The sequence below is a fragment of the Medicago sativa genome, chromosome 3, assembly GCF_051527215.1.
Source record: "Medicago sativa cultivar Bolivia chromosome 3, Bolivia_mono, whole genome shotgun sequence".
Classification (NCBI taxonomy): Eukaryota; Viridiplantae; Streptophyta; class Magnoliopsida; order Fabales; family Fabaceae; genus Medicago; species Medicago sativa.
Window position 1 is genome coordinate 32,046,207 of NC_140751.1, and position 15,837 is coordinate 32,062,043.

General features: G+C 36.0%; 1 long non-coding RNA gene across 1 annotated transcript; it reads right to left on the minus strand.

Annotated features, from left to right (window-relative positions):
- Positions 1–5,227: 5,227 nt before the first annotated feature.
- On the minus strand, positions 5,228–7,668 carry LOC146937179 (uncharacterized). The gene is made up of 2 exons (XR_015033247.1): positions 7,189–7,668; positions 5,228–5,413 (listed from the first exon to the last, which is right to left on the minus strand). It is a non-coding gene; the product is annotated as an uncharacterized LOC146937179 (long non-coding RNA).
- Between the last annotated feature and the right edge of the window lie 8,169 nt (positions 7,669–15,837).

The window sequence follows — 15,837 nt, forward strand, 5'->3', positions numbered from 1 at the left end:
CTTCCCTCAAAATCATCCACTCTTTGTGTTAATTCCTTGAGGCAAGCATCATGGAAAGGGATAAGAAGTTCTTGATGGAAAACACCTAAAGATTGTAGAAGCAAGCTCCCTCTTTTGATTCTTGTCTACCTAGGGTTTGGTCTAAGCTTTGAAACACTAGAATCTTATTTCTTTTGGGCAAGGTGAGTTCTTAGTTAGAAAACCTTCCTTTGGTTTGAGCTTCCTTAGTGTGTAAGCTATGATTTGTGCTAGATGTGTTTATGAACTTTAAAGCTAATTCATGATGATTATTTGTTAAGTTTGCCATGAAATATGTTATTTATTGCTTTAGTATGTTGCTGGATGTTTTGGTGCATTGCAGGAAGCATTAGGATGCGTTTTGGGTCAAAAATTGCAATTTTGGTACCACAGACCCGAAGAACTACGCTATTAGCGAAATTCTACGCTAATAGCGTAATTCCCCAGAAAAGCCATGCGCCAGGGGCACTATTAGCGCAGCCTTCTGGAATGCCCAACTTACTTTTGGCATGTTGGCCCTTCCTCAGGTTGGTGGTGCGTTCCGAAGCATTTCTTTCATCGTTTTACAACCTTATACCCCAAAACGGCATCTAGGCAATGCATCTAACACGTAACGATTCTCGAATTAAAAATCATGGCAATCATAACATAATCATTAAGAATTTCTTGTGAACGAGTCACTTAAATGTGAAAGGGAAAGTAATAGTTTATCAAGGGAAGAAACATAGAGACTCGACATAGTTTGTCGAGAATAGAATAGCATCATTTAGACGATGAATGATAGATTGTGATACGATTAGATATCTTTTCACTAAGAATGTTTAACAACATAACTGTGACGTGTCTCTTGTGATCACACTAGGTTGGTTTCAAGAGGTTTCCATTAGGTGAAACGGGATTAGCCGCAATGGACCCACACGTCATTTAGGGAGTTCCGTTGGCTTACCTTAGATAGGTTTCCATCGGGTAGATAGGGTTTGCGCTCGGGTTTACTCCACCACGGGGCTTTCCATAAAATGAATCCAGATATTTCTATTGTTCAACGCTAACTCTTAATTCAATTATTGTTGACTATGAGATGACGTTAGATACGTTTAAGCTTCAGACTAGAATAGTTAAAGATAGTTTTGTCGATGACGATTTTAGGTTTTCCCCTAATCGTACGACTTAGTAATGTGACATATGCAAAGACCTCGATGCTTAGAGAGTATCTTGGAATAGCGGTCTTAGATTTACCCCTTAACCGCGATGTTATACTTAGAGATATTGAGCCTATAACAAGTAAGTTGAACCTACAACGGGTCTAGCATGCACTACCGTCTAGGAAAGCAACCCACACACGTATAATCAACCGTCAGGTTGTAAAGTAGACACGTGGTAACCATAGGCTTTCCCCGAGGTTATCACTAGCTAGGGTTAGATAGAACTCACTGAGGCATTATGTCACATTCCTCTCCTTATTTGCTCAGGTTCTCAGGTTTCTTGCAGTAAAGGTAAAGAAAAGATGGAGGAATAGCGTGCCTGCAAGGACTTCCTTTTTGGTGTTAAAGTAGTTGATGCATATGTATAATTATTAGCACATGTAGTATTGTGGTTGTATAATTAGACTTGTACGACAAACTTCTATGAAGAATAATGTATCATAAGACTTTGGTTGTTGAACTTGTGTCTTGATGTTAAGTTGTATTGTAAAATTAATGTATCCAATATCAGTTTTAACGCACTTTTGATTATTCTAGACACTATCAAAGTGGGCGTTACACTGACTCATTCTGGACTCTTAACACACTAATTCCCAAAGCTACCTTAAACCGTATCGGTTTCATTGATAGTTGCCCATGCCTTTTTCCTTGAAAATACTAGGGTATGATATGCATTCATTACTTGATGTCATAAAAGATTTTCATCACATAAAAGATTATTGTGAAGACATATCCCCAATAGTCATTGCAAACCATAGGAACGAACTGGTAGGTTTCATAAAAAAAGGGAAGTTTCGTTCCAGGTTCGCTATTGGTGAGCATCTCCAACTCTATTTTTCAGAAAACATTCTTCACATGAAATTTATATTATCAAGTATAAAATTCACATCATTATCTTCTATCATCGTGAAATATTCTATAACATATGCATGGCAACATCAACCTTTTTCGACACAATTCTTGGCACGTCGGAAATCAATGCCTTAATCCTGATAACATAAATCTTTCTCTTAAATCCTTATCTTATAATCTTTTTCTGACATTCCAGAATATCATAAACCCATTCCAACAACAACTCTTACCGAACTTTCGGGCATACTTATATATATATATATATATATATATATATATATATATATATCCAACTTCTTCACTTACGGGTACATGAAGTATCACTATCATCTTACCCAACGTTGTCGGAACATCCTGTCTTAACATTGCCTTACATTCCCGGAGGATTCACACTTATACTTGCTTAGTTCAACGGCCACTTACTGGCACAATCAACCCCTTATTAATACTCACTCCGAGTTCTTACTTCTGAGTTCACACTTTCCAGTGCATCTTCATCACATACTTCATTCCTCCTGGGTCCTATTCAGCTCTCAGGCATCCATTCTAATCGTTGAATGCTAAATTGAGTTGATCAGGCTCAACTAACATCAACAACTAGAACATTTACCCGGAACCCAATGGTCCCACTACCTTAGTTGTAACTTAATGACCCAAGGCACGGTCTGAATCCACCTGCTCTAATACCAAATGTAACACCCATACCAGACGTATCTAGAAAGTCTAGCACGTGCATTAAATTTAGTACTGGATACATTAAAATATACAACATTAAAAATTTTGAATGAATATTATTTACATCAAGTCCCGTTCGTATAAAAATAATACAATACATCTCATCCATACATAAAGATACATCCTTGATGTTCATCACGTCCTGCCAGTTGATTATACATGTGTGGGGACTTGCATACTTAGACGGTAGTGCATGCTAGAGCCGTCATAATCTTATCTTAACTTGTTATAGGCTTCACTTCCTATACGTGTCATGGCGATCGAGGGGAACTTAAGACCGCATTGCCAGGAATACACTACGTATCGAGGCCTAAGCATAACATAATCATGGCACGATTCTAAATCGGACGATTAGGGGAAACCTAAGATCGTCATCGGTATCATAATCTTTAATTGTCCTATACATAACTTTCCCTTATCTTATAGCATCTAATGATCTTGCTCTTAAACATACTTGTACCTGAATTCATAACATAATCATATTCAGATCATGCATAAACATATCTAAGTTCATTCATTATGTTAGCGTTGAACATACAAACATTATCTTGATTCATTTTACGGAGAGCCCCGGGTGGAGTAACCCCGAGAACAATCCCATACATGACCGATGTACGTACATCGGACTCCCTCGGTGTCGTGCGGGTCCCTTGCGGCTTGAACCGTTCCCCTTAGGTCGAGAAGCTCCCGTATCCCCCTGACGTGGATAACAAGAGACACGAGCACCGCCATGCGGTTATAAACTTAGTCTTATCGTTTGTATAGGTTAAACCTAATCATACTTGCTTGTTACCTCGGAACCTTAATCGAACCGATTAGCGGTAATTCATACTTGTTCATGCTTGTACATACTTATTCATGCTGGAGAGATTAACTATCCTATCCACAACTTAACATACTTGCTAAATCATCTAGCTCATGTGCGAAGATAACATACTTCGCGTCTTATCAATCTAGGAATTATTGCTAAACATACTAGTTCTCGACAACTATGTCGAGGCTCTAGTTTATTCCCTTTCTTAATGTTTTCTACCCGAATAATCGGCTTAAACTCTCTTGATTCACTCTTGCCATTCTTGTTAAGTTTGCCATGATTTTCTTTTCAAGAATCGTTTGATGTTATGTGCATTGCCTAGATGTTGTTTTGGGGTTATAAAGTTGTAAAACGTTGAAAGAAAAGCTTCGGAATGCACCACGGACCCTGAACTGGGCCAACAGGCCAAAGCAAGTTGGCCAAGTCCAGAAAGCTGCGCTAATAGCTCAGCTGGGGCGTGGTTCATCCTGAAGAATTTTGCTATTAGCATAGATTTCGCTAATAGCGTGGTTCTTCGGGTCTGAGGTACAAAATTTCCAGTTTTGACCCAAAACTTGTCCAGTTTGATCCTGCAATGCACCATAAACATCCAGCACATATATTGACTTTAATTAAAATATTTCATGGCAAACTAACATCGAATCAACAAGAATTGCTCAAAAGAACATTAGAGTTCTAAATCCCTCATAAACATAAATCAATCCTTTCTAACATGAATTTACACAACCAAAGGTAGGTAAACAATCTATGGAACTCACCTAATCATGTTCTTGCAACTTCTCAAGCATCAAGCATCAAACCCTAGCTTTCCCTTCATTCTTGATCTTTAGCTTTTTCCACCAAACCATGCTTCAATCCTTTCCTCCACTTGTTTCTTGCTTGCTAGCCACCAATTGCATGATTTTGGAAGACTTTGATGCCTAGAGGAAGGAAGAATGGGGGCGGCCTTAGAGAGAAGGAGGAGAGAAATCCTTTCTCTCAAAACCTAGAGAGAGAAAGTGTTGGTAAAAATGAAGGAAAATGGCCCTTGTGGCCTTATATAGTCACTTGCAACGTTTTACCACTTTGCCCTTCGCCTTAGTCGTGTTTACCTGACACTGACACATAAATCCATGCTTGACTGATATTACTCATTAATATCTTCCGTCGTACTTAACATTCTTTTCATACTCGCTTTCCATGAACATCAGTCCTCTGATACATTTAACAGGTAGAATTTCCATTATCTGACGAGCGGGATGTTACAGAGCACATATAACACACATAAATAAATAATAAAATAAATCTATCAAAAAATTGGTTGTTACATGGTTCACACTAGGTTGGCTCAGGGGGTTTCCACTAGAGGAAACGAGGTTAGCCTTAAGGATCCCGCACACCACTGAGGGAGTACCGTTGGTTATACCTTAGATAGGTTTCCATCGGTTAGATAGGGATTGCGTTCGGGTTTACTCCGCCCGGGGCTTTCCGTAAAATGAACTCAGATATTATTTGTTTGTTAAACGCTAACCTAATGAATTTGACTATGCATAATGTAACACCCATACCAGACGTATCTAGAAAGTCTAGCACGTGCGTTAATTTTAGTACCGGATACATTAAAATATACAACAATTAAAAACTTCGAATGAATAATATTTACATCAAGTTACGTTCGTATAAATTATAATACAACACAACTCATCCATACATAAAAATACATCCTTGATGTTCATAATGTCCTGCAGCTTTACGAACGAACCTTTGAAGTAATATCCATCCGGCTCCGAACATGCATAATCATCCTGCTTATCTGAAACAAATAAGGATTGGGATGAGACATAATGTCTCAGTGAGTTCCCCTAAATCCTAGGCTATAGGCAACCTCAAGGGGACACCTACGGTCACCACGTGTCTACATTACAACCTAACGGTTGATTATACGTGTGTGGGGACTTGCATACTTAGACGGTTGTGCATACTAGAGCCGTCATAGATTCATCTTACTTGTTATAGGCTTACTATCATACGTGTCATGGCGGTCAAGGGATCCTAGAACCGCATTGCCAATACAAGCTAAGTATCGAGGCCTAAACATAAAATAATCATGACACGATTCTAAACCGGACGATTAGGGGAAATCCTAAGAACGTCGTCGGTATCATATCCTTTACTAGTTCTATACATATCTTGCTCTCGTCTAATAGCATTTCATGCTCCTGTTCTTGCTCTTAAACATAATCATACATAGGCTCGATCATGAGCATAAACATAACATAAACATAATCAGAATAAACATAATCGTATCTAAGTTCATTCATTAGGTTAGCGTTGAACAAACATATTATCTTGATTCATTTTACGGATAGTCCCGGGTGGAGTAACCCCGAAATCAATCCCATACATGACCGATGTACGTACATCGGACTCCCTCGGTGTCGTGCGGGTCCCTTGTGGCTTAAACCGTTCCCCTTAGGTCGAGAACCTCCCGTATCCCCCTGGCGTGGATAACAAGAGACACGAGCACCTACGTCTTGTTTACTCAGTGACATGCGGGTCCCTTACGGCTTAAATCGTTCTCATTATGAGAACCCCTTGTATCCCCCTGATGTGGATAGCAAGAGACATGTCACCTACACATATTAATCATGGTCTTGTCGTGCATATAAGTTAAACATATACATACTTGAGTATTTACCTCGGAACCTTAATCGAACCGATTAGTGGTAAACTCTTACTTGTTCATATTCATACCTAATCATGGTGGAGAGACTAACTAGTCAAACTACGGCTTACGTACTTACTAAACCATACTAGCTCTTGTGCGAAAAGATTACACTTCGCGTCTTATCATTCTAGGGATTCTTGCTATATTCTAGTTCTCGACTAGCTAAGCCGAGGCTCTACATACATTCCCTTCCTTAGTTCATTGCTATCCCGTCACACTTAAACTCTCTTGAGTCATCTTTGTGACCCATGTTAAATTGCCATGATTATCGGTTCAAGTTCTATGGATGATTGGTACATTTTTCTATTAATTCCGAGGACCCAAAATGCCATAGCCCAAGTAACAAACCATTTAGAAATTCAAAGATTTAACCAAGTCAAGATGGTTCCAGTTGTAAAATAAGTGAAAACAGTAAAAATATACGTCAACACGATCGCATCGGACCCCCACACGACTGGCCCCAAGCACCCGAGCACAAAACAACTCAAAAGTTGCCCTGTCAGGGGCGCCTGGCGCCAGAGAGTGGGCGCCTAGCGCTGGCCTCTCTGACTTTGGGCGCCTAGCGCCCTTGGTCAGGCGCAGCGCTGCGAACCTGCGTGTTTCGGCTGCGGGTTCGTGGCATTTTCGACCCAAAACTCCCATTTTTGATCCCCTAAATGCACCAACTCATTCCAAACATTGTTAACAAGTTTATGTACTCAAAATAGCTTACCAAAACATATATAAAATCATGTTCCATGGCAATTTATCATGTGATCACAAGTCATGGCTTTAGGTTCAATAAAATGTCATAAAAGCTAAACTAGCACAAACATGAATATCCAACCCCAAAGGTGGGTTATTCTACCTATAGAACTCACCTAGACAAGTTATTGTGATAGCTCCAAGCCTCTAGCTCAAGCAATCTCCCATCCTAGCTCTTGGCCTTGATTCTTCAACATCCATAACCTTAGATCATCACCCCAACCTCAAATCATCCTCTTTGAGCATGAAGGAATCATCTCATGCACAATTTTATGCTTCCCCTTCCAATTCAACCCAAAACCCTAACTTCTTGAGATTCTCTTAGTGGGAAGGAGGAGTAGTGATAACATCTCAACCCAAGCTTCCAAGCACCACAAAATCTTGAGGAACACTTATACAACATGTCTCTTGATTTGGCAGAAGTTTTGAGAAGAATTGTGGAAGAGAAGAAGAAGGAGGTGGCGTGGGATTTAGAGAGAAGGAGGAGAAAATTTCTCAAAGAAAACCTAGAGAGAGAAAGAACAATTGATAATGAATAATTTTGGGCCAAATCCACTTAAATACCCCTTTTTGCGTGAAAGTACCATATCGCCCTTGCCTTAAACGTGTTTAGCTTGACTCTGGTACATAGTCCATACTTTACTAACATCACTCAAAAATATCATCCATTGTACATAACATACTTCACCATAATTGTTTTCTATGACTATTAGTCCTCTGATACGTTTGTCAGATAAAGTTCCTTAAGCTGATGAGTGGGATGTTACACATAATTATTAGACATGTTTATGTTATGTCATAGAGCCTTGGCGTAGATCGTCAAGAACTAGTATGATAGCAAGATAGAATATGTTGTTAGACACAACGTAGTTATGCATAAAGCAAGTATAGAGGAAGTTATGTCGATGACGATCTTAGGTTTCCCCTAATCGTCCGGTTTAGAATCGTGTCATGATTATGTTATGCTTAGGGCTTGATACGTAGAGCGTATTCTTGGCAATGCGGTTTTAGACTCCCCTTAACCGCCATGACACATATAAGAAGTGAAGCCTGTAACGCCCTCCTTTTTATTTAATTATTTTAATTAGTTTTAGAATATATTTATAGGATTGGTATGATTTACATGATTTATGTGATATTTTGTTATGTTATATGTTGGTATTTACTAGCATAATATAATTGTTATTTGGTGTAGAAATATATTTTTTATTTGTTATAGATATATTTGTTATTTGGTGTAGAAATATATTTGTTATTTGTTATAGATATATTTGTTATTTGGTGTAGAAATATATTTGTTATTTGTTAGAGATATATTTGTTATTGGTGTATTATTATTATTAAGTGGGGGAGAGATATATTTAATTTAGAAATAAATAAGATTATGAGGAATAGAGTAGTTTTGAGGTGTAAGAGAAATAAGAAGGGGGTTAGAATAGAAAGAAGAATAAGTTGTTGGGCCAAAAGATTTAGGAAGAGCGTTTAGTATTATAAATAGAGAAGCTTAGGTTAGAAAGAGTTTACCGGAAACCGCTTTTTGGAAAAGAGGAGAACAAGAAAGAAGAGAAGAGGAGAGAAAAGTCAAGAGAAGAGGAGAATACCTTAGGAAAGAAGAACGCTGCCGCTGATTCAGGAATTAATCTAAGGTGAGGGTGAGACTATCTTGCATTAATATTAAGTTGTTAAATCATTAGATTGCATCTAACAAGTTGGGGAAAGTTTGTGAGAATTTGAGAATTAGGGTTTTGAGAGAGATTTGATGATTAGATGATGAAAACTTATTGAATTGATGTAGAAATTGTATACAGTCCTTAGATAACCCATAGGATGATTATTGGATGTAGTTTTGAGGTTAAAACCATGGAATTGGATGAGATGTTGATGAATTTAAGAATTAGGGTTTAATAATTGTAATAGGTTGTTAATAGATTTGAGAACCCTTTGAATTTGCATACAGTAAGTTGATGAATAATTAGTGTTCTAATGATAGGGCAATCATATGGTAATGATTAGGGTCAAGTTTGGAGAGTATTGGATCGAATAAGAAGTGGAAAAGATTTCCCCAAAGCGAAATCGCAGCTGAACTGCGATTTTGCTGTCAATGTGCAAAACACGTTTTTATTGTCTCAGTTTGACAAGTTTAAGTTCCGAACTGGGTTTAGGTGTGAACACAAAAGTTGTAGGTATGGATGTTAGCTTTCTAATGCCGTTGGTCTCACGTCAATAGGATTTATAGAACTTGAGTTATGGTCAAATTACTGCACGTAGGTCACAGTGAATTTTTATGGACTTTCAGCACAACTTTTCCGAATTTAAAATAAAAACTGGTATTGATATGTAATGAATTGGTCTTAGGAGTAAACATGAAATTTTTAGATAATTTTGTTAGCTTTCTAGTGGCTTTGGTTTGATGTGAAAATGATGTTTGGTCTGTGAGTTTTGATGAAAATACTACAGGGAGGTCTTAGCAAAATTGTACGGTGACAGCATTCTCTGTTTCATGTTTTTGCGTTTTGTTCATATGTTTATGTTTTGAATTGATCTTTGTTGTAAACATGAAAGTTGTTGATATTTGTGATATCTTTCCAATAGTTTTGGTTTGACATGAAAATATGTTGTGGATAATTTATTATGTTTTTACAAAGATACATAGTGAATTAATGTTGATGTTTAAATACGATGTTATATGAAGTTGTTTATGATTGATGAATATGATGTTTAAGATGTTGTTTATTATCATTTGATATTGTTATATTATGATATGACATGAATTATTTATGTGATCCATATGTTATCAAGATGTTAAGACGTTAAGATGATAAGAGTTGTTAAGTCGTCCAGTCGTTATAAAGTCATCAAGTTATTAAGATGTTATGTTGTCAAGATATCAAGATGTTAGGATGTCATAGATGTCCATGAAGTTGTTTAAGTTGTAGGAAGTTGAGTCCATTGCATACTCATTAAAGTTGGGGGCTTTAGGCCCGGCAGCCTTGTGCTCATTAAAGTTGGGGGCTTTAGGCCCGGCAGCCTTTGTGCTCAAACTACGTTGGGGGCTTTAAGCCCGGCAGCTTTATGCTCACATGTTGAAGAGCCTAATTACGCTCATTTATGTTGTTGAATGGTACCACATGCATTTGCATATCAAGAAGTTTTAAGATGATTTAAGATGTGAAGTTGTCGAGTTGTCAAGTTGTTAAGTTGTCAAGATGCTAAGATGATTTGAGATGTTAAGAGTTACATAGTCGAGTTGAGTCGCATTGTCGAGTTAAGTGAGGTTTGATTATGAAGTTTGATTGTGATTTGATGATTATGATTTAATGATGATGTTTGTTTATGAAGTTGATTATGAACTTGATTATGAAGTTGCTTTCGATAAATGCTATGTTTTGATAATGATACTTATGTGAATTATACGATGATGCTTACGATTATATTTGGTGTTAGATATTGATGCTTATGATCATGATTTAAGATAAGATATTTTATGAATAATAATTGAGATTACTTGATGAAGTATATGACTAATGTAGGAAGGATAATGACACTAGTTAAGAAAGTTTAAGTTATTAGATATGATTAATGAATTATAAGATGTTTAAGTTGTTGAATGTACTTTATATGATTTATATGCTTAATATTATTGTTTGAGAAATCCTGCTTGGAAATGTTGCTCATCGTATGGGTAACTTGCAGGTAACCAGGATTAGTTGCGGTCGTGAGTGGACTCCTCACAAGTGTGTCTTAGGTGCTCTGATACGTAACGGGATGGGATTATGTCTTTACTTTCTGTTCCTTACGTATTACTTTATGAATCTTTCAAGAATTGATGTTGAACTAAGTTTTATGAAATTTTATATTGAGGCCCTTGTGCCAAAGATTATTTAAGTTATCAAACTATTCCGCTGCGAAGTTTTAAAGATTATGTTGTTATATTTTTTAAGGATAAATTATTATTCCATTTACGTTTTTTAAGAAATGTGACATTCCGTTTTATGATGAAAAACTCTGATTTTATTTAAGAAATTTTTACGTTGGGAAAACGGGGTGTTACAAAGCCTATAACAAGTTAAGAAGAATCTCATGACGGCCCTAGTATGCACGACCGTTTAAGTATGCAAGTCTCCACACACGTATAACCATCCGGCATGTTGTAAAGTAGACGCGTGGTGACCGTAGGTTTCCCCCGAGGTTACCCATGGCCTAGGATTAGGTGGAATTCACTGAGACATTATGTCTCATCCCAATCCTTATTTGTTTCAGATATCAGGATGGATTAGCAAGCTAGTAGCCGAATGGACGATGCAACAGGTGTTCGTTCGTACCCGCATATGGATATGCAAGGACGCATTTATTATTTATAGAAAAGTTGAGTTGTAATCTTATTGTACGAACGCACGTTGTTGTTAAGATAATCATTTGAAGTTTTGATGTTGTAAATTTTTAATGTATCCAGTACTAAAGATAACGCTCATGCTAAACTTTCTAGATACGTCTAGTATGAGTGTTACAGTTAAGTATTACTCTTTATGGTGGCTGAAAGCAAAAAATGTTGCTTCTGTATTCGGTGATCACTTATGGTGGACGAGCCCTTTGTCGTGTTTAGGAATAGGCTAGTTTACTTTTTGTATATTTTTTTTTAACTTTTTATGATTGCTTGTAAATTTTTAGTGGTCTTTTTAGTACACCTTGTGCTGAGGAGACTACTACAACAGAGTTAATATAATTCATTTTGCTTGTTCAAAAAAAATGTAAATTAAATATATGATTCATATTTTATAGCATAAAAAAATGATTTTGACATTGAATAATTTAGAGTTTATTTTCTAGAGATTTTATGAAAAAGCATAATCAATTTTGTGTTTGTTTATCGTAATAACAATCACTTCTTTTAAAAAATAATTCTTTGCATACAACTACATAAAATGATTATTTTGGCACAAAATTATCTTCTTCTTTTGATACTTATTTTCTCCCCTCTAAAAAAATATATTTATTGAAAAGTTACTCTATTCTCTTTTCTGTTGAAGTTGAAGTTGTTTTTAGATGTTTTGGTGATCCCGATTTTTTCAAAAACTATAACTAACAAATACAATGATCATTAAAGTGATTTTTTTTTTTAAATTATAACAAACGTTGTACGCCCTGTTTGTTATGGATTAGAATAAACTAAATTTTGACATTAAATAATTTAGAGATTGTTTTTATAGATTTTATAAAAAAAATACGAATATATTTTGTGTTTGTTTATTCTAATAAAATAATTTTATAAAAAATAATTTAGGTTGTTTAGATACAACCATATAAAATGAATTTTTTTGTTATAAAATCACATCAATCTTTTTAAAGCTAATTCTTTCATCCAAATAGGATTTTCTGTTACAAACTAGACATAATGATAAATATATGTTGAGGTGTCAAAAAATTAAGATGAGACAAAATTGTATTTTTGGTAATTATTAATTTTCATAATTACAACGTCTTCAAAACAAACTTTCATAATTAGAGAATAGATAGATTTTATTTTTGTTATTTCTCAATGCAAACAACATTACAAATGTAATTTGACACATAACTCATACTGTCATACCCCAATTTTTGACCTAAGGATCCTACATTCATATACCGACACGTGCCCTTCGATCCTGATCGGTCTTTGATTTTAAGCGAAAATTTGGCAAAGAGGTATTTTAAAATACCTCATTTTTGGTTCGAGTCAGACCCTCTTCTCTTTTTAATTTTATTGTTAATTTTGATTTCAATTTCAATCTTTTATTTTTTAAACCATCTAATTTCAATCTTTAATTATGTTTTAATTTTTATTTATTTAATTATCCCTTTTTTTAAGATAAGTCCAAGTCTTCATAACTTTTTTTATTATTATTATTTTATTTTCACTTTCATTTTATTTGTTCTTATTATTTGATAAAAATCCAAAAGTCAGTCCAAGTTCAAGCTCACACCCTGCCTCATCCAACCGCAATCCTCATCTGCAACAAACAACAATTACGTTTCCTCCACCCCAAGCTGCTGATTTTGCTTCTTCCATTTAACAAACCCTAAGCTTAATCCAACACTATATATACCACATGCATAACACAAGTTAAGGGGGCCAAAATTCATCAACGCACAAACTGGCCAAAATTCACCATTCAAAACCTGCAAACGCTCAATTCATCACAAACCTACAAAAGAACACAACAACATCGAAAACCAGTAACAAAAACTCATCTCAGCACCAATTCGAGAACCTCATAACATTAACCAATATCCTCGACATCCTGTTCCACAACACTATCGACCAACATCACAAAAACCATACAATTTGAATCGCACAACACACAAACGCACAACCAACAACCGTACAACACAAGACCATTACCGGTCTCAAATCCATTCACAAACCGACACAACAATCGGACTCGACACACACACAAGGCAGCAAGAACACAACCGCCATCAAAGTAACCCAAACCTCTCAAATCCGAACCGTCAAACACCTGAATCAAAGCCATACACCACTCATCTCAAACCGGCCTCAAGTCGCAAATCCATTACTCTGAACTGGTCGCCGCTACTCTAAACCACATACAACACACACACAACCGAACTCAGATGCAACTGGCCATCAAATCAAACCGTCACGAATTCAGGCAAATCTCCGACCTCAAGCCGTCAACCACGAAGGGAAACATCACGAAATCGCACAGCAAGGCTAGACGTCACACAACCGTTTCTGATTCATACCAACAGTCCCAATTGCAGCACGAATCAACACGAAAGAAGAAACAAAGGTATAATCGTTTTCTTTTCGTTTAGATCATATTGTTGTTATTTGGAGATTTTGGGTTTGAAAACGAATAGAGGATAGGAAGTCGAGTATAAAAGCTAAAAGAACCAAGAAAAGGAGGATTTAAGCATTCCGGCGTGGTGGCGCCGCCACTCCGGCGGCCAACCACCGCACCGGTATTTGGGTTGTGTTTGTATTGTTTTTGTTTCTTTTCACGTGAGAGAACAGAGAAGAAATGAGTGAGGAGAGAGAAGAGAAAAGAGAAAATGAGAGTTTTCACTCTTACAGCCTTTATATAGGCTCTGTCAATCCAATGCGCGCATCACTACCGTTATACTACACAACCTCACGCCCTTAGCCTTTCGATTGAAATCCAACGCCTTGTCTTGCTGCATCCCCGATCAGATCATGGCCTCTGATTAAATCAAGGGCCGAGCTCAAACCCATTTCCTTCCTGCAAGCCTATACCACGCGCCCTATACTCCTTAAGGCCCAATTTCTTTTTTTTACTATTCTTTACACCCCCTTTTAATCCCTACACCCCCTGTCTTGCATAATATCATTTTATTCTTATTTCTTCATGCATTTTAATTTCGTCTTGCATTTTTAATTTCTTAAATTAGGTTTCATATGCATTATTCATTTATTTATTTATTTGTGTTTATTTTATTTTATATCATTCATTATCTATTACGTAAAATTTAGATTGCATATTAGGTTTAGATGCAAATAATTCATGCGTTTTTTTAGTTTAGTTTTAGCATTTGCACATTTTAATTTAGTTTCTTTTATTTATTAGAATGTAATTAGGCTTTAATGTAATTTAATTTATTTTATGCATGGAACTTAGAATGTAAATATAGGCTTAATGTAATTTATTTATTTTCTCGCAGACCATAGAATGTATTAATAGGTTTTTTTGTAATAGCTTAGGTGCATATGTGCGTGCGTGTGTGTATGCCTTTTATCTTGTTTCTAGTCTAGGTCAACGGTCTTTGTGGTGACCCAACGTCACCACAAAGTACCTACGCTTTTATTTTTCTGCTCCGTTAGTTTAATTTCATTCCAATTATTTGAAAACGACAAAAACATGCAAATAACCAAAAATCACAAAAATATTTTCTTAAATAAACCTTGATCCTATATCAAGTGACGTCTTTTTATTTTCTTTTCTTAATCAAATATCAATCAATTTAACTTTATTTTGAGTCTATTTTCTTTAATATTAAAAAAACACAAACAAATGCTCATTTGCCACTTTGGCTTTCTTTCATTCTAAAACCTTTTTTCAAAACTAATATAAAACACTCAACCAATCAAACATCAATTTCTACCACGAACTACGTGCTTTTGATCCCTCACGGGTACGTATGCAAAGGACATTTGTCTTTCCAAATCAATAAAAAATGTAAATAAATAAGTTTTTTTTTCCTTTATCACTTTAATTCTCTTTTTCAAAAGCAAGCAAGTTTATAGCACATTATTTAAATAAAATCAAGAGGTTCCCTGATGAGTCTATATTTAGTCTATTTTTATGCATTATTTAGTTTCGTTTTAATTAGATTTAGTTTTATTTTATTTAAATATTATTTCCTTTTTAAGCTAGTTTACTACAAATTGCATATTTTATATTTTAGGAACGAATATATGATGGAAGGTGTCTTGGAGCAAAAGAAAGGAGTCTGGAGCTGATTTGGAGCAAAAATACGAAAGATTCGGAACAAAAATATAAAGCCCCCAAGTCAGAAGCTTGGCACGGCCCGTGCCAATATGTGGCACGGCCGTGCCACCTCACAGAAGGCCTTTTGCTGCTTTTTCTTCGGGCCCAAGTTACTCTGTTGTAGTTTTACTGATTAGCCCTTATAGTTGCTTAGATTTTAAGTCAATTGTAAAGCTATAAATAGAGTAGCACTCCATCATAAACAATCATCTTTTGTTCTTGGAATAAAAGTTCACTTTTATATTATAGTTCTTTTAC